The following is a 24297-nucleotide window of genomic DNA, read 5'->3' on the forward strand; positions in this document are numbered from 1 at the left end:
TTTCATTATTTTGTGCAAATCCTTCAGATAGATCGCACCCCCAAGGTAAACGTGTAGCACCTTTTTTTAATCTAGATAATTTAAATTTAACTTTAATAATAAAAAATCAAAAAAGAATATTAGAAATATATGGGTAAATATGAATAGTATATTCAAGAACAGTAGTGGGCCCAACGGACCCGAGTTGCCCGGTTACGTAAGTAAAATGTGTTGCCCGGATAAGGGTTAATCACAGCGCCAATACTAGGGTATCCCAGAAGGAGGGTTCATCTTAGATACGGATGTAAGTAATTGGGAATTGGAGAAGTGCTGTCTCAGATTCAAGGAGGACAGGAACGAGTCCTTGGATATTTTAGTAAAGTATTTTCAAAACCTGAACGAAATTATTGTGTCACAAGAAGAGAACTTCTAGCAGTAGTGAAATCAGTGGAACACTTCTATGAATACCTCTATCGGAGACCGTTTCTAATCCGAACGGACCATGCCGCTTAATTGGTTAATACAGTTTAAGAATCCAGAGGGTTAGATAGCCAGACGGATTAAACGACTTCAAGATCGAGTATCGGGCCGGAGTTAGCCACAGGAACGCTGATTCCCTTTCTAGAAGGCCGTGACCAGCGGAGTGTTTCCGTTGCAACAAAACAGTCAAAAGAAGGAAGCAGTACTAAGAACAACAGTAGTCAACGACGAGTGACGCTTACTAAGATCAAGGAGGAACAAGATAAAGATCCGGTTCTACAGAAAATTAGGAAATGGAAAGAAGAGAATTGTCGACCATCTTGACAAGAAATATCAAGCCTTGAAACGATATACTACCCCAGATAATTGAAATAATATTGAAAATAATATTTCAACCAACTATGATAGTTATCGTTTACCGTAGACTAGCTCAATCTCCCAAGTTGTGAGTCCACCTTGTCTTAATCAATCATATTAACACTGAAAACTTAGAATGGAAGCAAACAAAACAATACTTTAACTAATCATGTTTATTTTTCATAGAAGATCTAACAAAATATGACTTATTAAATGCAATAACAAATATATTCAATTCTTGCCAAAAACTAACAATTCTTGTATTATACCTATGGCTTTTGGTATTGGTTCGATGGTAACTCCTTAATACAGCTGTTGACTTCTCTCGACCGGGCTAGATGGTCCGCGTCAGGTCAATGTAGCTCTAGTTTGTTGGTGGTGTTTAGCTGGTACAACTACAGATGTTGGATAGCTGTTGCAACTGCAGATGTTGGGTAGCTGCTTGTAGTGGCATCGCCGGCGATGGTTCTTCCCAAAAGGAGAGACGGTTTATTTTATTCCCAAAGACTAGAAGACGAGCCATATATTAGTGACATCAAGAAGTAAAAACCAAAACGTGCCTTTGCCAAATAATCGTAAAAAGTAGCAAATGGCAAAGGAATAAAATAAAATTAATAGTGATGATTACTAGTTCAATTATTTGATTACCACGTGCATATTAATAGGTAAAAAGAAATAGATATTTAAAACTGACCATGTGCTTTTAGAAGACGGAGGTTAGGTATATGAAAAATGATTATAAAAAAACTGTGAATGCAACGGACAATACTGAATACAAGAAAATAGAATATTTAATCTTACCCCAAGATAAGATTCTGTTGAAATAAAACGGCCTTATTTAAAATCCATTGCTTTTAACTATTCTAAATGGGAAGTAAGCCACAAGTTAACTAAAAAATGATGTTATTAACGTTTCCACGTCCAAATAATAGTACGTCAAAATAGTATTTTGACAACGACGTCCGATTTTGACGTCGAAACATCAATAAAATCATTTTTTAGTTCAATTGTGGCTTACTTCCCATTTAGAATAGTTAATTACAAAAATGACATATTTAGAATCCATTGCTTTTAACTATTCTAAATGGGAAATAAGCCACAATTTAACTAAAACATGATTTTATTAACGTTTCGACGTCCAAATAATAGGACGTCAAAATAGTATTTTGACAACGACGTCCGATTTTGACGTCGAAACGTTAATAATATCATTTTTTAGTTAAATTGTGGCTTACTTCCCATTTATAATAGTTAATTACAAAAATGCCACAAGGAAATAGCTTCAGAACAACAATCCATTGCTTTTATAGTGAAATTAATTTTCCACCACCTCCATTATGAGAATTGTCACTGTCATCGAAATGACGACCAAGTAAGTATAAGGGTATAAGGCAGCGGTTCCCAACCTGGGGTACGCGTACCCCTTGGGGTACGCAACGACCTGGTTGGGGGTACGCCGAAAATATTTGGTAATGGCGGACTTATGTGTTTGTCGTACGTTACGTACGTGGTGGTTGAAAAGTACAGTACAGTACTGGCGCGCCGAATCGTCCGATGGTCTGACTCACGCTCGCTCGTCAAGGTCAGTTCGCCCTCTGCCGCTCCTCCTCCACCACTCACTTAGCCACTATCACAATGCACTGCTACCGTACCGTCGCCTTCAGTCAGTGCTCGCATAGTTCGCTTCCATAGTAGTTGACTGTCGTCTGTCGCTCTTCATTACGTGATTTTATGTTCAGTTTACTTTTTACTTGCTTATTGTGCGTGTTAGTTTTTGACTGATTTGTAAACGATTTAACTGTAATCAAGAAGATGGAAAAGTGGTTAAAAACTGGATCGGTTAAAACAAATCAGACTGATACGGCAAGTCGGGTGCTTAGCAAGCCTAGTACGTCCCGGGACTCAGCAGCAGAACATTCTTCTTGTGTGAGTACCAGTGATAGTAAACCTCAGAAATCTAGTACTAGTACTGGAACTTCCTCAAAGAAACGAAAATATTCAAATGAGTACTTGAAATATGGCTTTTCGTTTACTGGAGAGGAGGAAAGTCCAAACCCACTATGTGTTGTTTGTGGAGAAGTTTTAAGTAATGGTAGCATGAAACCTTCCTTATTTTTGCGCCACCTTGAATCCAAACACGCCCAGCACAAAAATAAAGAAATTACCCATTTTGAACGACTTTCTGAAAAAATTATGGGAAAGATGGCGTGGTTTCTTCTTATTTCGCATCAGTTAATAGAGATAATGAAAATGCTGTGGAAGCCTCTTTCAAAATTAGGTACCATATTGCAAAAAGTGGTAAAAACCACACAATAGGTGAGGATTTGATAGCTCCTTGTATAAAAGATGCTGTTCAGTGTATGTTTGGTCAGGACTTTGTTCGTAAGGTGAGCTCCATCCCGCTGTCAAACAACACAGTTTCACGGCCAATTCAAGACATTTCTAAGTACAGTGAAGAAAAAAAGTACAGTGAAGAAAAAGTGGTTCAGCAATTAAAAGAAAGTGATTTTTTTTCCATCCAAGTTGATGAAAGTACGGACATTGCTGCCCCAGCAATCTTACTTGCTACTGCAAGGTATGTAAATCCCAACAAGGAGTTTGAAGAAAATCTGTTGCTGTGCCATGCATTAACTGAGCGTACTACAGGGGAAGATGTGTTCAATGTGATTTATAGCTACTTCTGTGAAAAAGAAATAGACTGGAGTAAATTGTGTGGTATATGCACTGACGGAAGAAAATCAATGTCTGGCATATATATATCGGTCTTCGGGGGCGCGTAAAAGAAGTGGCTCCCCACGTAGCATGGTGCCATTGTTGCATCCACAGACAGAGTCTTGCAGCCAAAAAGTTGCCGTCTTCTTTGAATGATGTTCTCAATGAAGCAGTTAAAGTAGTCAACTTTGTTAAAGCCAATGCAACAAACTCCAGACTGTTCAAAGTGCTTTGTGAAGATATGGGTGGCATTCACTCCACGTTGCTTTTGCACACGGAAGTAAGGTGGCTATCTCGCGGGAAGGTTCTTATAAAACTTTTTGAGCTCAGACATGAATTGCAAGTATTTTTTGAAGAGCATTATTTTTATTTAGCCTCCAAGTTTCATGATAGTGGCTGGCTTCAAAAGCTTGCTTATTTAGCTGACATTTTTTCTCAGATCAATAAACTCAACTTAGAGTTACAGAACAGCTCAATTACAGTATTCAAAGTTGCTGACAAAATTAAATCCATGCTGAAGAAAATTGATTTTTGGAAAACCTGTATTCAAAACAATCAAGCTGAAGTTTTTTGCACGCTTCATGATTTTTTGAGTGACAATAATCTGTCCATATCTGACAAAGTGAAACATCAAATAGTGACACATTTGACAAACCTGAAGGACTCTTTTAGAAAGTATTTTCCTAAACGAGGTGACGGAGAGAATTGGATTGCAGATCCTTTCAATGAAGAAAACGTCAAGACTGCTACATTGACTCCTCCTTGAAGTCCGAGTTCAAGAAGAAACCCCTTGGACAATTCTGGGTGAGCATTAGGGATGAATATGGACCCTTAACCACAAAAGCCCTTCTGCTTTTACTTCCTTTTACAAACACAGAACTAGTTGAGAGATCGTTCTCTTCCTATGCTTTCATTAAGAATAAGTATAGGAATAAGCTAAATGCAAGTCCTGATTTAAGAGTGTATTTATCAACCTTTGATATTGATTTCAAAATATTATGTGTAACAAAACAGGCCCAAGGGTCACACTAAAACAGTTTTGACTTGTTTTGAGAATAATTTTGATTTCTTTTTTTTTAATAAACTTATTTGCTAATTCTAGTATGTTTTTGTGATAAGAAGCATTGTATTTACTTTGTTATTATTTTTTTACAGTTGGTATTTAGAATTTACTAAGTTTACTAGAAACATATATAGGCCTAATTTTGGAACAATAACTTTATTGTCAAATAAAAGATAAAAAAAACTCTTGCGTAAATATTTACTTTCCATGATTAATGTTCTTGCAACTTTTTTTTCTTGGGGGTACAATTTGAAATAAATTTATCTCAAGGGGTACGGCAGTGGAAAAAGGTTGGGAACCGCTGGTATAAGGTAATGAACATAGAATATAAAATTTGAAACAACGAACATGGAACACAAGATTAGATCAGATGCTAGAATATGAATTATGTTTAGTACCTATGACTTAGATGTTAGATGAAAAGAGAGAGAAAATAGAGGATAATGAAAGAGGGCGCCAAACAAGTTTTTAACGGAAAAACAAGTTAAAACAAATACAGAAAATAATTATTAATGAAATATTAAAGAAAAGAAAATAAAATAATTATTTAAAAATAAAATAGCAAAGATGTGAAAAGAAAATAAAATAATTATTTAAAAATAAAATAGCAAAGATGTGACGTTTGTAACGTTACACACTCCCATCAGAAAAATTTTGAACACAGCTGAGAAATTTTCCTCAAAGAAAACAAGACCACAGAGCTCTAACCAGGAAAAAATATGTGCAGTAGTAATCGTTCAGAACAAATCAAAAATAAATACTCATAAAGTAATTATTACGTCAATGTATATTGTATGTTTACTAATAGCAGGTACTGTACGAGACAATTAATAAAATCAAAAACAAGCAATAAACACTAATTACAACACCTGCGAATGAATTTTTATCCCTGCTGATAGCTTCTATTGAGAGAAAAGTGGGAGTTCTCCATAAGCGCAATACATACACAAATTTAAATTAACTGGTTGGTAAATATTTCAAAAACGAAACAAAGGAGATATATAGGTAAAAACAAATAAAAGGTAAAAACTTACAATCAAAGCATCAACGGCGAAAACCAACAATATTTCGCGTGTGTACACTTCTCGATGTCTCGAATGCATCTCATTCCTTATATCATAGATGAAGAATTTTTGGATCTCAAGTGGTAAACGTCTTCTTCGCGACACATGTGAATTTCAATAACATGTTAGCAAGGAACAACACAGGCGTCGACAAGGGTAAAAAAGGGATATGATTTCGAACTATTTAAACAACGAAATCAATTTTATGGGATTTCCAACATATATAGTTAATTTAAATTATTAATCATAAAAATTGTACAGTATCAAAAAAATTTTCAGATGTTACTCTGGGGAAAATAAAAAACATTCAATGAATTGTAGTATTCATCACACTAAAATTATTCATTTATTATAAATAAATGACTACAGAAGATGAAGTATGTTCAGTATGACTTAGAGAAAAGAGAGAGGATAATGAAAGAGGGCGCCAAACAAGTTGTTAACGGGGAAACAATTTAAAACAAATGCAGAAAATAATTATTAACGAAATATTAAAGAAAATAAAATAAAATAATTATTCTTGTTCTCATGATCATTTTTCAGTGCGTCATTAATTATGACGTCATATACTGTATTGGGTGTGTCGAGACTTATTTCATGTACTTATTGACGAATCTGCCAGATGCCAGAATCGTACTTTAGATGAAAAGCTTGTGGAACTAAACTAATTAGTAATTTAGTAGATTTGATTTTTACACAATATGTTAACATGTAGGCATTTTTTATAAAGGGGAATAAAATTAAAAAGTAAACAATATTGTTTAAAATTAAATATTTAAATATTTAAATATTAAATTTATAAATATGGAAACATTAAAAAATGACACAAAACTATCGATAAACTGTGTTTTCATCTTCTTTTCTAGGTGCTGTCTCCGCTTAAAAAGTTGGTAATCATCAGTGCGATCTTTATTTCTGAAACCGCGGCTCTAAATAATTCATTGTTATTACATCCAAACCAGTTCCTAAGGTTCTTCAGCCATGAGTTACGTCTCCTTACTATGGATATTTTTCTTGCATAATGACCTGGAGTATAAACTAACTTCTAACGAATTAAATTCTAAACCAAAATACAAAACTAACTTTTAACGAACTAAATTCTAAACCAAAACACAAAATAATGCACAAAAAGTTGTGAAACACAAGGGAAGTCGAATTCGAAATTTCAAAATGACAGGTACACAAAATACTGACCTGAATAATAACCGTCACTTGACTCTTTGACACTTCTAAAAAATGGCCAAAATGGACGAAGTTTTCGTCAAATGTTCGTAATACGTGTATTTGATTGGCTAGAAAAAACGCGCATTCTAAATATCAACGAATCAAACGTAGGTTAGGAATAGACATCTTATGTATATAACCATTGTAATGCTGCATTATTTTTGTGTTTAATCACGGAGCTACCGCTTTTTCCGTCTCATCAAACTTAATGCATTAGAGAGAAATCGAAAAACTGTGACGCACTGAAAAATGATCATGAGAACAAGAATATTTAAAAATAACATAGCGAAGATGTGACGTTTGTAACGTTACAGTCTAGGCTCAGTAGTTCAGTGGGACTCCTTTATCTTGGAAGACAGCTTGCTTAAACGAGTACTGAAAAATGATGATGGTTCGGCGAGGAAACACAGTTGGTTATTCCAAAGAACAGAATAGCCGAAGTACTTCGTCAGTTACACGACAATTCGTCAGGAGGGAATAATTTTTGTGTAAAGAAAACCCTTCAGAGAATTCGAATAGTTCCGACGATATAAAGGACTGGTGTAAGAAATCTACTACCTGTGCGACAAGTAACAGACCTTATCGGAAAAGAAAGGCTCCTATGAGACATTACAATGTTAAAAGTCCGTTTGAAAGAATAGCTTTGGATATTGCCGGGCCATTTCCAAAAAGTGAAAATGGATGCAAGTACATGTTGGTCATAATGGATTATTTCACGAAATGGATTGAGATCTACTCAATCCCAGACCAGAAGGCCGCCACTATTGTAGATGTGTTAATCAAAGACTGCATTAGCCGACTTGGAGTGCCTCTGGAGATCCATAGTGACAAAGGAAGGAACTTTGGGAGCGATCTATTTCAGGGAATCTGTGATAGACTAGGCATGAAGAAGACAAGAACTACGGCCTATCATCCGCAATCGGATGGAATTGTATAGCGTATGAATAAGACAGTCGGCAAGTATTTGACAAAGACGGTGTCCAATCATCAGCGAGACTGGGACCAGTACCTTCCATTCTTCGTAATGGCCTATAGATTAAGAAACGGTACGATACCCAAGCCGAGAAGGGATGTTTCAAGGAAAACGACAAAGTCTGGCTTTATAATCCAAAAAAGCGAACGGGTTGTTCTCCCAAGTTGCAGCAGTTCTGGGAAGGTCCGTACCTCATTGTGAAGAAGATTAACGACGCGACGTTATCTACCGAATAAGCAAAATTACTTGGGGAAAGCCGATGTTAGTCCACCATAACCGGTTGGCGTCGTATGAGGGAGAGCACGACCTAGATGAAGAAGTGGAAGTAAACTAAGTCCGAGAAGTACCTGACCTCACATTTGAGGAATTCATGGGGGCCTATGGAGATACCGGTAAAGCGAGTTTACCACTGAAGAAAAGCAAGATCTACTCGCACTTCCCGATGACTATCCACTGGCCCATACCATCCCGGCCAGTATCAAAGACGCACGAGGGTTGGCATCCGCCTTTCGAAGGAAGTTTGGCCGAATTGCAGAACTTCAATGCCAACGGCCAGCTCCTGGCAAAGCATTGAAACTCCAAGATGCATCACTTTACCTTTTCTATCTGGTAACAAAAGACACTGTCCATGAACAACCTACCTACCAAGATGTGTGGGATGCATTATTTCAATTGCGAGAGCACGTGTTGGAGTCCGACATGCAAAAGTTAGCCATGCCAAAGTTAGAATGCCGCCAATTAGACTGGAGGGTCGTCTTTAATATGGTGGAAGAAATTTTTAAAGACACCGAGGTCCAGGTATTAGTCTGTTGCAATTCGCATAGTTACTGATGCGGAGCGAAGACCGTTCCCTGCCACTTTTATACAATAGGGAGTTGTAAAAGAGGTTCCAGTTGCAGATACCAGCATCCAGTTCGAGTCCCGACAAGTTTCTAGGAGGAACCATCTTTTAAGGAGGGGACAATGTGACGCCATTATCCGACCGACCGACTGCCTTAAGCTACTGGCCTAACTAGTGTACAAGTAATAAATCACTCTTCAACCTTTTTTTATGATGTTCGATTGTTTCTATACTTCCGGAGTAAATTATTTTAAAGTTGTAAATATTATTTGTATTCTAAAGAATTTTTGTATTCAGGAATAATCAATCTAGATGATTAAGCATTGTATAAATAACAGGGTTTTTGTAATTAGGAATTCAGTTGTTGTTTTGTATCGCAGCGGTCAAATAAATTGGTATAAATAAATTAGTACGTGTGAGTCCTTAGTTATTTGTTTTATTAGTATTGTGTTTTATTAATATTAAGTGTTTATTGTAAGTGTAAATAAAAAAGTACGAAGTAAGTCTCTCTTTATTTCAAAATAAATATTAGTGCCTAAAAACATAATAATCCGAAAAGGTCAATTTGTGTAACAATACCAAAGAAAGCCAATCAACAGGAAAAAGTCTACACTATTGCTGACATTCAGCGAGGCATTGGGAATGTCAAGGAATGTCTCCTTGCAATATATATGCCTTTACAGGAAGTGACACGGTATCAGCTATCTACAAGAAGTGGAAAATTTCACTGAATAGGACAGTTCAAGCCAACAACGCTCTCCGTAGAAAGCTTCTAGTCTTCAGTGCAGTACCTGACACCGGAAAGCATTTCCTTCTTGCAATGTTAGGTGCCACGAACATGGAAGATCTAGATTGCTTTCGCTATCAGTCTTACTTAAAGGCTATTGCAAAGCAGCCTATACATTATTTGTTCAAGTTAGCTGCACTACCACCAACTTCAGGAGCTTCCAGCCAGCATTCGTTCAGAACCTACCGCCAGGTACAGCACTGACTGAATGAGAAGAAGAATCCGCTCACACATGACAGAAGCTCGAAACAAATGACAATCGATGAAAAGCCCTATTACAACAATACGTGCTGCAACCAGAGATATGTCAAGAATAGATCTGGCTAGGGATATGCTAAACAATGTATCGGGGTGTAACGTCGATATCAATTACGGTGGTCTAGCCATCTTTGTCTGTCGTGCGAGTGTGAGCGTATCTACAAAGAGATGGGAGTAATGGAACGACAGTTACACAGAGGCGGCAGCCATCATATGCTAGAGATAGAAAGCTATGCGACAGTAGAGAGAGATAGATAGACCACCGACCTGAATTTACGCGTCCGCGTTCCGCGTTACGCTATTTTTCGTAGTCGGCCAAATCTATGTGTATAAGATCTTTGGCTGCAACTCCCGTGTGTATACTTGCAAAAAAGAATACATCTTGTGAGTGTAGAAAAACTGAAAGAGTGGTCAAAAGTGCTCAAGCATATGCAGCAATTGCTCAGGCCTAAGATGCGATAATAGGGATACAACCATCATAGACGAAGATGTAGAAGAGGACGATGTTGTATTTGGAGAGGACTTTGCATGAGAGAAGTCATTGCATTATAATCATCATTATCATGCAAGAAATATTTCAGGTATTTAAAATTATTTTGTTGGAATTTACTGTTGGAAAGATATTTATAAGAAATTATCCATAGAAAGTTCAGAGTGGGTTTCTCCGTACCACAGGTTTATATGACCTATTGTGTTTCCCTTAAAAAGTAGCACCACTTGAGAAGGTGGTGCGGTTGACGTTCCTTTAAGGACTTATCACCAACATACCACCGGCTACTGAAAACGCAAATTACATTTTTTACAAAACACAATCCTGTTAAAGAAAATTAGTTTTCTTAGTAATAATATAATTTGTCCAAAAAAATATATAAGAAATACGAAAAAACCTCCACTTTTACACCCTCCATAACTCCGGAACCGTTGATTTTAGAAAATTATGCATAGGACCTTTCTGGTTTTAAATTTGACGTAGAATATTTTTGAATAGAACCTTCTTTACGAGAAACCGCATAGCTTTCGTAATACATATTTGCGAAAATCGTAAAAACCTATTTTACTGACTTCTCTCCCCATTCTCCCCCAAACCCGACGCTCGAAATAGAGTAACTTTTTACTGAACTATATGTGGACCATAATATGGAACAATTTGGTGTTGGAGGATAACAAACTTTTACTTTGAATGTGAGGGTTTGGATTTAACATACTATTTAGATTTTTAGTTTGCTTTTATATGAAAAACAGTTGATTTTAGAACTTTCTAGCGACGTATTAGTATAATATAATATTTATGGATTACTGTCGAAGGCCCACAGGATCAAACAAAAAAGAAAATGCATTTGGGGATTGTTAATGACTTTCTTGGGTGTGAAACTGTCTTTTTAATTTACTCCTCGTGGTTTAAAAACAAAGCATAGCGGCAATAATTTGCAGATATGCAACACACTTTACCATTAACCATACTAATACACAGTGTTGCCAATCGGCGGATAATTATCCGATTTGCGTACCTTTTGGAGAGTTGTCGTATCTTCTTCGTACCTTTAAATAAATCGGATATTTGCGGATATTTTTCAGTGTATCTACCATCGACTAAAACATTCTCATCCATATATTCCCAATACCAACAACACATTAATTTTGTTTGCATCCACCCAAATTTTTATAAATAGCCTATACTGGATGAATGTTAGTGACATCCGATACTTTTCATCTTTTGACAAAAGGGACATGTGCCGATTCTTTTGTTTAGAATTTAAATGCACAAGTGCATCCACTTAAGACTTAAGGCATACTAATCCAATTCAAATTTCAAAAACCGTTATACAGTGTGAAAGGCACTTATGGAATAAAATTATGTGTGTCCTTGTTTTAAAGAATTATAAAAAGCGCTGGGATCCGTCGATTTTAATATATTATTGTGTTTTCAATTTAACAATCAAAAGCAAAATGAAAATTAAATTAAATTTTTTTTAAATAACGCGGGCACATAAATTTGATACACCCTGTATATTGAGCTGTAAATATTTATTAGAATTTAGTTTGGATGTAAGTGGATTTCTCTTTTAATGAGCTTTCCGATGAACCATTAAAGACTTTTGTGAATAATTAAAGTGAAAAGGACGATGTATTTAGATTTAAAATGGAAATAGATTGTTCATTACGCGAACTATAGAATCCGCAGGTAGAGGTAATTATCAATTTCTAGAAAAGGTGGTTATAAAAGAAAGTTTGGAATTTTAATATTTGTTTCAACCCGAGTAAATGTTGTAGAGTTTCCCCGAAAGTAATTAAGGATGGTCGGAATAATTTTGAAAATGAATGTTTGTTTGTCGAATGGAAAAGAGTGTTTCTGATTCTTGGCAAGTTGGAAGGGGAAAGGTAGTTTGAATGATTGAGAGAGTTTGAAAAAGAAGTCACTATGTTTTTGGCATCGCTGAAGAGCAGTTCGACGTTTTCGTGGATAGATAGTTAGCAAGTACCAGTGGCTGTTTGATAGTGGAGAATAGTGTTGAAAAGTGGAACGAGAGACAGATCAAATTGAGACGAAATACCTCTTTGATTCTGTATTATTGTGAGAAGGAGAGCAGAGAATTTTTGGAGTTTTGTTTGAATCGAGTACGTGTCAAAAGAGGCCCGGCTTGTTGGAGAACTGGTGCTGGTATGCTGATAGTTTTTAAGCTGGAGAACGGAGAGGGCTTTGATGAGTAGCCTTTGACATAGTCAACGAGGGAGAGCTGTTTTTGGGTCACGAGAAGACATCAGAGTGATTGAAGCAAAAGGTCAGTCAATTTATGTGAAAGATATTTTTATGTTCGGAAACTAAAATTTTGAGTAAAAAGCATATGAATTAAAATTCCAATATTTCTAAAAGTAAATAGGAAGTATAGCTAATCTTGCGAATACATAAATTTGTTTGTTTAATTTTGTTTTACCAAAGTCATCGGGAACAAACCGATAAATTATTTTTTTTTAACTATAATAAATTTAAGTGGTTAAAATTTCATTCGAACATCTGTGTCCACAGGTTTTTAGAATTGATAGATTTTAGAGTATTGATTTTGATAAATAAAAGACAATTCTGTATTTTTATTTTAATATTTTGCTTTATTTCTTTTCCCTATTTTATCCCGATTAGGATCAACTAAGAGATACTGAACCCACGAGAGAAGATAAGTATAACGTGAGATAATTTGGATTTTTTTTATAGTATAAAAAGGCACCCTGAGATTTTTTGCGACAATTAAATAAATAATCAAATAAATAATAATTAATATAAAATTAATAAAAAGCAGATCATAACAATATATAAATGTGCATTTTTAAAAATATTAATTTAAATCTACAGGGTGATTGACGCAAGCCTGGCAGAGTCCATATGTTTTATTTTTATTGGAACACCCTATATATTTTTATATTTTTAAAAGCTGCTTAACAACCAATTTTAACGAAATATAATTAACAATAATACAGGGTGAAATTTTGAAATTAGAAAGTATGGAAACTACTTATGGAATAAAATTGTTGGTGTACTTATTTTAGAAAATTATTAAAAAATGTTGTGACCCGTTAACTTTTAAATTCAAATGGGCGCTTTATAAACATATATTTAAATATACATGGTGCGTCACGAAAGTCTAGCATAGTCCATGATCTTTAGTTTTAATGAATCACCCAGTATATTTTTGTGTTATTAGAAGTTAATGTTATACCTAATTATATTTATGATTTTTTTGAGGAATGTAATGGTACTATGCAGAAAAGAACTTTCCGGCACAGAAACGTCACTTTTCTGCACAATACTGTCAGTTATTCTGTGAGAAAATATTAAGTTTATTAACATAAAATTGTGCAGAAAAATGCATTTGGAATAGTGGTTGTAGAAAAATCTACTTATTTGAAACTAGTAATATCTAGATATCTACTAATTAACTCAAAAATCCTTCAAATTTTTTGCCTATAAAAATTATTTAGTCGGGCATTAACGTTGAACACACCACGGGTATTATGGATAATCACTTTGATACCTTAATAACTACAAGACTGTCAAATATATTTCTATTGTTTTAGTTGTAATAAATCTTTAGTTGTTAAAAGAGCGTAGGCGCAAAATTTCGGACCAATATTCTTTAAACTTATTCATTTTTTTCAAATCCTGAGAAAACTAATCAATATTTTTGAAAAATTTGAACGCATAATGAATGATTACATTATTATCGAGGGCTGAAAGTCCCTTAGAATAAACAAAATGTTTCTTTTGAATGAGATATTTAAAATTGATAATCACACTCAATATTCTCTTTTCATTTTACCCCTGTAACATATTAGAATAAAAATTATAGAAGTCTTCAGAGACTTTCGGCCCTCGGTAATAATGTAATCTTTCATTCTGTCTCAGGACTCGAAAAAATGCATTTTAAAAGCATTGACCAGAAATTTTGCGCCTATGCTATTAAGGTAGCTGTAGTTTATTTTGTATTGATTTATTTATTATTTATTTTTCCAGTACCTAGTTTTAGGTAGTTATTACGTTTTAATAAAATAATATTTAAAAGTGTTTTTTTTTACTTAAATAATTATAATAAATTAATATAACGATCCAAATAATGAAATATTTAGATTTGTTTATTTATTTAGAATTTAACACTTACGATAATACAAAATACGAATAATATAATAATAGTAAGTAAATAATATTTTACATACATGAATTAGGTAATAATCAGCTAGGATAGGAGATTTTCATCTATAAACGAAAATTTTTAAACTTTGAAATAGAGAATCCACTAGATTAAAAGGCCGGTTGCGGTTGTTCGAACGCTAATCAGAAATGGAATCAACTGATCATTACCAAATATTTAATTACTGTCAATGTCAACTTTGATCGTGTTGCTGAAAACATAATTGATTACAATTATGAGATTAGATTAATTAATAATTGTTACGTTAATTGATAATTAATAATTAATTAATCAATCAATTATGGTAATTATCATAATGATGCAGTCATAATAGTTGATTACAATCAACTGATTGGTGTACGAACAACGGATTTTGTTATTTGATGGTTGTTAAGGGGACTAAAAGAATGACATTGACAACATTGATTTTAATAACAGAATAATTTTTGACCTAGCGTACCTTTTCGTGACAAATCGGATATTTTTCGAGCGATTATCGGATAATCTAGAGAAATGCGATTGGCAACACTGCTAATACATAATATTATAAAGAAACATGGCGGTTTATATTATTTATTGGTATATTTTACAAAATATTCTCGGTTTTACTTCGAATTTAGTTTATGAACAATATATTTTCGTCTAGCATTGCTTTGATAAAAAATAACGTATTTTTTAGTTTTTGTACATTGGTAACAATTGCGAGAGAAAGTGGTGGCAACCTTGACTTGCATTTGTCATTTTTTTATTCACCTTTCATATTTCAATTTTCAATCTCAATCAGTCAGTTTTGTGAGCTGTCGTAGGAATCTATCAATGGTGTTATTTGTCACTACGCGAAAATAATAATATTGAGAACATGTACTAGCTGAGTGTTCTGGTTTTATGATTAATTTTTATTAGTTTTGTTTTGATATTTTCAACGCTAATGCAAACGCCGCAGTTGTAGTGTTTGTGCAGCTCTTATTAATAATATTTGTGTACATATGTTAGTATCTGTCTTGATACAACGAATACAGAATAAGGTAAGTTTTTTTTCACTACTACTAATGTTTTTATAGTAAAAAAACAACCTCTACAGATATAGATTGACTACAGCTGTTATTTGACCTGTTTTTAACAATTTATATCAGTATCTAGTAAGTAAGGTATGTGCGGTTCAAATTATATAGGTTGTAAGAAAGTATTTCCATTTTGTCCTTATATGAAATTTGTTGTAGAAAGTTTTTACTTATTACAACCTAAGATTTGAACTGAACAGTATAGCTTAAAACTATTTTATTATCTTTACAATTAGAGAAAATCAACACAAGTTACTTTCTCTGTTTTCAAAGTTAATACTAATACTTATGTGTTCTTTTGATTACTCTCCCAAGAAAAATTAACATGGGAAATGAGCTATTAATAACATTAGCGAATATTAGTATTATGGATGTTTTACGGTTAAAATATAAGATTGAAAACAAGGAGAATTAAAGTCTGGGAAGAAAGTCTTCTTATCCTTGTAGGCAGGAATGTACGTATTTCAATGTATTCCTTCACTCAACTGTTCTCTCCAATTCTTTCTGTTTTGCCAGTCCCCTTCCTGTAGATTTATTCTTTCCATTGCTTTGTCTCTGAAAGATCTTTGGCTCTCTTCCTATAGGGCTCCACTCTGTTATTCTATTTATCCAATGATTTTGGTCTGCTCTTCTGACATGTCTGTACCAGGTTAATCTCTTCTGTTCGATGTAATCTATTATATCTCATATCTGAGTTCATTCCTATTCTTTTCTTAATCTCTATATTATTTATTATATTATCTCTTCTTGTTGCTTTGCAGCTTCTCCTTAGGAATTCCATCTTTATTGCTCTTATTTTGGTTTTGGTTTTCTTTTATTGTCCAATTTTCACACCTATCAGTGAGGAGACTTCTTGTCATGGTTTTATCTATTTATTTTTTTAAGCTGACATTCTCATCCCACAGTACGGATTTAATTTTCGTTTGCGTCTCTTGTTTGTCCTAGTCTATTTTTTACGTCTAATTCCATTGTTCAATATCAAGACCTTAGAAGAGAAGAGAAGTGCATTCATTCATAGAAGAAAAATGCGAACCTATGAAAATAGGTTCAATACTGGAAGAACTTGAGACATTAAAAAAGGAAAATCAAACAAGAAAATTCTATAACTCTAAATAATGCAAGAAAGGAATTCAAACCAAGTAACCAAGGCTAAGACTATGTAAGGATAAGGAGGGGCACATACTCAATACAAAAGAAGAAATATTGAAAAGGTGGGTGGAACACTATAAAGAGCTACTTACTATCGAAGTAGAAGATCCAAATCAACCACCCACAGGAGCAAGCAACACTACACCATTAGAACCTCCATCAATTCAAGAAGTATGGGATGCAATAAAACACCTGAAAAATAATAAATCTCCAGGAAGTGATGGTATACCCCTGGAACTTATTAAATATGGAGGTGCTACTCTGGCTAATCAAATATATAAAATAATACTGAGAGCCTGGAATGAGAAACAAATCCCGGAAGAGTGGTGTATTGGAATCTTTTGCCCGTTACACAAAAAGGTGATCAATTGGAATGTAGAAACTATATATAACCCTCCTTAATACAGCCTACAAAATATTTTCGAGTATCTTATATAGTCGCCAAGTACACATTCAGAGGAGTTTCTTGGAGAATATCAAAGTGGTTTTAGGCCTGGTCGATCAACAACAGACCAGATCTTTGTGCTAAGGCAAATACTGGAAAAAACCAATGAATTCAATATCGACACATACCATCTTTTCGTAGATTTTAAATCGGCCTATGATATTGTTCTAAGAAATAAATTGTATGAAGTCATGGAAGAATTCCACATCCCTGATAAACTGATAAGATTGGATAAGGCTACAATGCGTAAAGTTGTTTGCAAAGTTGAAGTACAGGGCGAACAATCACAGGCGTTTGAAACGCATGTTGGGTTGCAACAGGGAGATGCGCTGGCATGTCTCCTCTTCAACATAGCTCTGGAAAAGGCGGTCGGAGATGCCTGTATAGACAACAGAGGAAATATTTTTAATAAATCATCCCAAATTTTGGCATATGCAGGTGACGTGGACCTAGTTGCCCTTACAACACGCAAGCTAGAAGAAATGTATACCACCTTCTCAAATGCCTCAAAAAATATGGGCCTGCAAGTAAACGAGGAGAAAACTAAGATGATGGCATCAACACCCAACAATAGAGCCAGAAACATCTGTCACCAATTCACGGTTGATAACTCTACCTTTGAAGTGGTGGACAAATTCACATACTTACGCCCCCTGATCACCAAGGAGAACGTCATGACGGAAGAAATCAAGCGAAGGATAATCCTAGCAAACAAATGCTATTTTGGACTGAGTAGACATATGAGAAGCGGAGAAACTTAAGCCAAAAAAAACAAAAATAACCATATACAAAACCCTTCTACAGGGTGAGGCAAATAAAGGGCCTATTAGAAATATCTTGAGAACTAAAGGCAACAGAATCAAGAAAATTTGAATTATGTGGTTTTGAAGGGTCATCTGTTTAATGAAAATATTTTCATCTATTTGCTACTTCCGGTTATACCGGAAATCTCAGCAAATTTACTTGTAAAAACCAGATCCGACTCTAATTTACTCTAATAAATTTAGCATCTTCCAAAATAACATATTTATTTTTCTTTGTTTGAGTCATATATTAGATATGGTCTTCGTTTTTGGTGTTCTAATACAGCTATCCAACCCCATCTTATTTTTAAATTACAATAAAGAGCAATTAGGTAGGTATCTGTTTGGCCTCAGAAGAACAACACATTGCAGAAGTCACTTCAAAGATCACAACATTTTAACACTTCCTTCATTATATATTTTTGAAACTGTTTGTGTAATTCATAAACACCTTACATGCCTTTCCAGCAAGGCCTTATCATGACTACTCCACTGGAAATTCAAGCTTTGATGTCTATTTACTGATCCCGTTCATTGAATTAGTAATGATATCTATATTATATTCTGCAGAAAAACTATACAACAATCTCTCTTTACAACTTCTGTAAAATGACAAAAGGCAATCTATCTGAAAGACCATATTATTCAGTAGAAGAGTTTCTTAATGACTAACTAAGAAATTACAGTACCTTTATGTACAAGTATTTTTATCTATATTTGGATGTCACATGTAGCAGCTTAAACCTACTTAGTAGTTCCTAAAGTTGTATTATGCAATATGCAATTTATTTAAAATTTGCAATAGATTGTTTTTGTTTTATTTCATTATCTTTTATTTTGTAATATTGACGATGTATGTAATAATCTCTATGAGCATTTTCATGCTCATTTACTGTTTGAATTAAATGTCTAAAACCGTTAAAACTTTGACAAAAAATGGTTGAACCGTCATCAGAATATGACAAACAAATACTGAATATGTACAGTTTTTTTTCACTTTTATTGTGATTAAGCCAGTGACAATTATTATTAAATTTTTGACCATCCACCAAATAAAAAAACACTTTTTCAACAAAAGACAATAGATCATTATTGATTTCTGTTGTTAGTCTGACACATTAGATTTTTAAAATAATTTTGGAACATCGGATTATCAACAAGTATTTCTTCTGTTTCTTTTTCATCGCCTCCTTCTGCATAATTTTTTATTTTATACCTTCAACATCTTCATTTTCAACAAAAAGATTGCTCGAAACAGCGGAGATGAAAACCCTTTGAAAAATCGATGGTAAGACTCTATGGGACAGAGCTAGAAGTACAGATATACAATGGAGATGCAAGGTGGATAACATTAATAACTGGGTAAGAAACAGAAGAACAGAATGGAATGACCTCATAAGCTGAATGACAACAAATATGGTAGCCAGGACAGCGAGAGATGGTTCCCCAATAGGAAGACGATCAGTGGGAAGAACACAAATATGATGAAATGACAACTTACTAGAGGCACATTGAAAAAACAGACAGTCATGTCTATACAAAAAGAAGAAGAAGAAGAACATCTTCATTTGAAATTAATAAATAATTACTATCATTTTTTATCAATTTTTTCTTTTAAGGGAATTCAGTTATAGCGAAAATATAATATTTCTCTGAAAAGGTGCCGAAAAAATAGTTGACATTTGCTGAAGAAGACAGTTTTCTTGGCGAACAACAATAATTAAAATTAATTGACTTATCTATGTTTTTGACCACAAATGGGAGGGTCTAAATTATTTCAAAAAGGGTGGCATCAAAAATAGAGCAGCAAATGTGGTAATCCACCTCTGCTAGTAACAGCGGATTGTTCTTTTGACTTTCATCTATTTTAACAATTATTTTCTATAAAAAATAAGGCATACAAAATATATAAAAGAAGATAAAATTAAAGTAACACTTTCAAACCAGGTATCTTGCAAATACAAGTCATGCGATCCAATGAGGACTTTAAAGGGATATGTATCACAGACGTAAGTGCAACAAGCAGCTTACGAGAAAAAAATTGTTAAGATTTTGGTGCCATTTGTTGGGTCCACAGTTTTTGTTCCATAGTAGTTGGTGCTTACTAATTTACCCCAGATCCTAAAGTGTACCCCATGCGATGCCTAAGGACCATATCTCTAACAATTTCATTCATCGTTTGGAATTATAATTAATAATGTAAATTTAATGAGCCCAAGTGGGGATTTTTGCAGTTACTCGAGCGCATCAGATTATCACATGAGGAGAAACCTTGTACCCTGTAAATGAACCTCTACCCTACCATATATTGGCTCTTAATACAGGGGAGTTCGTTAAGGGAAGTCAAAAAAAAATTTATCCTTAGAAAAACTCGAAATCGTCAGATTAAGATAAGGTAAGTTAAGTACATGCAAAAGAGTGTATATTTCAAAAATCTGATGATCTGAGGACGTAAGGAACTGGATGAGTCACAAATTTTCACAAAAAAAGCGAATATTTCACCAAATGAACATCAGATCGAAAAACCGCAAAATACATGTATTCAATATTTTTGAAAAATCTATCGAATGGCACCAAACACGCCCCCCCCCCCACGGAGGTGGGTGGGGGGTTACTTTAAAATCTGTAATAGGAGCCCCAACTTTTATTGCAGATTTGGCTTCTTTACATAAAAATAAGGAACTTTTACTCAAGAAATTTTTACGAATTATGGATAGATGGTGCTATAATCGGAAAAAACGATTGTTGGAAATTTAAAATTAAATTAAAAAAATGAAAAGTCCCCACTAAAATGGAAAACTTAACTTGGCTTTTTTTGGTTTTAGGACCTACTCTTCACAACCCAATAGGTCCCCATAACGCTCGAGTAACTGCAAATTTAGCATACTTTCCTCCCCTACTACAACATTTAAAAGGTAGCCCATGAAGGGATTTTAATAAAATTATATGCCTTTTATAAAGGATAGTACCACATGTAGACAGGTTTTTTTTATGTTTCTTTAATTATTAACAATAATAAATATTATAAATATTATAATTGTTATAATTACAGTATTTCCTGCTACTGTCAAAGTTATTGACCACAGTCTAAAAGCTAAAATCTCTCCAATTTCAAATAAAACTTTTCATTTATTTTACGTGATCAGTACTTACAGCAGTGTTAACTAACAAAAACTTTCTTCTTCTTCTTCTTCTTCTTTTTGTATAGACATGACTGTCTGTTTTTTCAATGTGCCTCTAGTAAGTTGTCGTTCCATGGTTTTCGTGGTCTTCCCACTGATCATCTTCCTATTGGGGAACCGTCTCTCGCTGTCCTGACTATCCTATTTGTTGTCATTAGGCTTATGTGGTCATTCCATTCTATTCTTCTGTTTCTTACCCAGTTATTAATGTTATCCACCTTGCATCTCCGTCGTATATCTGTACTTCTAGCTCTGTCCCATAGAGTCTTACCATCGATTTTTCGAAGGGTTTTCATCTCCGCTGTTTCGAGCAATCTTTTTGTCCTCTCTGTGTCGGGTCGTGTTTCTGCCGCGTATGTCATTATTGGTCTGATGACTGTTTTGTAATTTCTGCCTTTCATTTGTTTTCCGATATTTTTATTTCTCCATATTGTGTCATTCAGGCAACCTGCGGCTCTGTTTGCTATATTCACTTGATCTTCCACTTCTGTTTCGAGCCTTCCGTAGCTAGATAGTGTGATGCCTAGATATTTAAACTCCCACCACTTGTTCTATTATCTGACCTTCCAGCTCCAATTTACATCTTATTGGATCTGCTGTTATAACCATGCATTTTGTCTTTTTTGAGGAAATTAACATGTTAAATCTGGCGATTATGTTGAATTGGTGCAGCATACGTTGTAAATTATCTTCGCTTTGAGATATTAGTATTGCATCATCCGCATAGCAGATGATTTTAAGTTGTTTTTCTCCCATTTGGTATCCTTTTTTAGTTCTTACTTTTTTTATTATTTCGTCCATGGTCAGGTTGAACAATAAAGGACTCAAGGAATCCCCCTGTCTTATCCCATTGCCGGCTTCAATTGGGTCAGTTAGTTCATCTTCCACTTTTACTTTTATTGTGTTGTTCTGGTAGATGTTTTCTATCGTTTTAATTATTCCCAGAGGTACCTCTCTGGAGTGTAACAAGTGGATAACGTCCTTTAATGTGACCCTGTCAAATGCTTTCTTAAGGTCCACGAAACATAAATATGCCGGTTTGTTGTATTCCAACGATTTCTCTTGAACTTGCCTCATTATAAATATAGCGTCAGTGCATGACCTTCCCGACCTAAAACCTTGTTGTTCTTCTGCTAATGTTATAATTTCATTCAATTTGTTTGTTATCACTTTTGTTGTTAATTTTAATGTTGTGTTTAATAAGTTAATCCCTCTGTAATTCTCCGGGTCTGATTTGTCTCCTTTTTTGAAGAGAGGTATTAGGATGCTTGATCTCCATTCTTGTGGTATTCTGTTTTGTTCTATTATTTTTTGTATTAGTTTTAATAGTTGTTTAGTTAGATCTTGTCCTCCGTACTTTGGGAGTTCGTTCGATATTCTGTCCTCTCCTGGAGATTTTCTATTTTTTAATTTTCTTAATGCTTCCTTTACCTCTCCCTCCTCGATGTTTATTTCTTCGTTTGTCGTAACTTCAGGTGTTGCTGGTTTATTATCGTCGCCTTTAGCAAATAGAGATCGGAAGTAGCCTGCCCATGTTTCCTTCTGAATGTGTTTCGCTTTTATTAATTCGTTCATATCCTTTCTTTGCCCTCTGATCATTCTCCATACTTCTTTTTGTGTTCCGTAGAAGTCGTGTTCCATCTGTTTTGAGAAACTCTGCCAGTGCTCCCTTTTTATTTGTCTCACTAAAGTATTCGTTTCGTTTCTGATTCGTTTGCAGTGGTTGTATGCCTGTTGTGTTTGTTTTGTTCTGTATTGTAAAAAGGCATTCTTCTTTTCTTCGCATTTTATCTTAACTTCCTCTCTAAACCACGGGGTTTTCTTCTTTAATATGTGAGTATTCGTTACTTTTCTCTCTCCAAGTGATTCTGTTGCAGCGTCGATTATGTTATTTTTGAGTTTTTGCCAGCTTTCATCGATGTTATCGTTTTCTAATAGTCCATTCTCAGCAATCTTCTCTGATATTCTTTTCCTGTATAAGTATTCCGTGGATTCCGTATGCAGTCCTTCGACTTTGATTTTTGTTTGTGTTGGTGCTGCCCTCTTAGGTGTGAAACTTCCTTCAAGAGATCATTTTGTGTTTCTTTACAAACACTTTGATCGAACGGCAGAAAACATTAGAAATCGCCAGCGACTGGTTGATTAAAATATAAAGGAAAGTGTTATGCTGGTTAAAAAATAGAATCATCATCGTCATCATCATCATTGGCTCTACAAACCCTGGTGAGTCTTGGCCTGTTCTAGAATCAGTTTCCTATCCTTTGCCTTGGCTTTAAAATTTCGTACTCTTAACACTCATAAGTCATCTTCCGCGTGGTCCTTAAACCGTGCTCTAGTCTAGTCCTGCCTCTTTTCCTCACTCCATCTGATATTTGGTTATAAATGTGGCTTGACGGGTCCATCTCGTTCATTCTCAAGTGACCTAGCCACCGTAGCCTGATTATTTTGATGCATAGCCTGATTATTTTGATGCATAGCCTGATATTTTGATGGACCTACCGATACTATGTTCACTATAATGGCGGTAAAGCTCAAAATTATAGCGTCTACGCCATAATCGGTTTTCCTGCACGCCTTTATAAATATGTTTGAGGATTTTACTTTCAAAACAGCTTAAACTTTCTTCATCGCTTTTTGTTATCGTCCACGTTTGTGACGCGTAAATGAGGATGGGCTTGATAAAGAGTTTTGTATAGCAATATTTTCGTTCTTTTTGGTACTACATACAGTGAGTACGTTTGAGTTGGAATAAATTCATTATCCCGAGAATGGCTGAATTTGGAAAAAAATCCTGAGACAGGTCGATTTTTATTTTTAAATTAGTACTTTTTGGCATATATGTATATCATACAAGTGACGTCATCCATCTGGGCGTAATGACTTAATCGATGATTTTTTTAATGAGAGTAGAGGTTGTGTGATAGCTCATTTGAAAGGCTGTTCAATTCCCTATTCACTAATATAAACAATAACCTAATTATTTATACGGGGGCCAAAAATATATTTTTTTTATTAAATTATTTGACACAAAAAGAAGAATGAAAGCAATTTATTTAATTCAAAATACATTTTACTGCTGCCAGAAAACAGGTAAAAATATTTATTTCACAAATAAACGTTACTTTTCGCTTAAATTCAATGTTCAAACCGTTAAGAGACAGGTGGGTGGCAGCTTTAACATTGAATTTAAGCGAAAAGCAATGTTTATTTGTGAAATCAACATTTCTTTCTGTTTTCTGA

The 24297-nt window shown here is 34.5% G+C and overlaps 1 protein-coding gene across 3 annotated transcripts in view; it reads left to right on the top strand.

The window, feature by feature from the left end:
• The first annotated feature begins 15167 nt into the window (after nt 1-15167).
• The window catches only part of LOC114346117 (E3 ubiquitin-protein ligase RNF19A-like), a 500767-nt gene continuing 491637 nt past the window's right edge, over nt 15168-24297 (top strand). For 2 of the 3 annotated variants that reach the window (XM_028296914.2, XM_028296920.2), the window contains exon 1: nt 15175-15442. The gene's annotated coding sequence lies outside the window, so the exon portion shown is untranslated. Of the gene's footprint in view, nt 15443-24297 lie in introns of all 3 variants that reach the window. The other variant, XM_028296926.2, reaches the window with a different exon arrangement.

The sequence above is a fragment of the Diabrotica virgifera genome, chromosome 1 (assembly GCF_917563875.1).
Source record: "Diabrotica virgifera virgifera chromosome 1, PGI_DIABVI_V3a".
In the NCBI taxonomy this organism is placed as follows: domain Eukaryota; kingdom Metazoa; phylum Arthropoda; class Insecta; order Coleoptera; family Chrysomelidae; genus Diabrotica; species Diabrotica virgifera.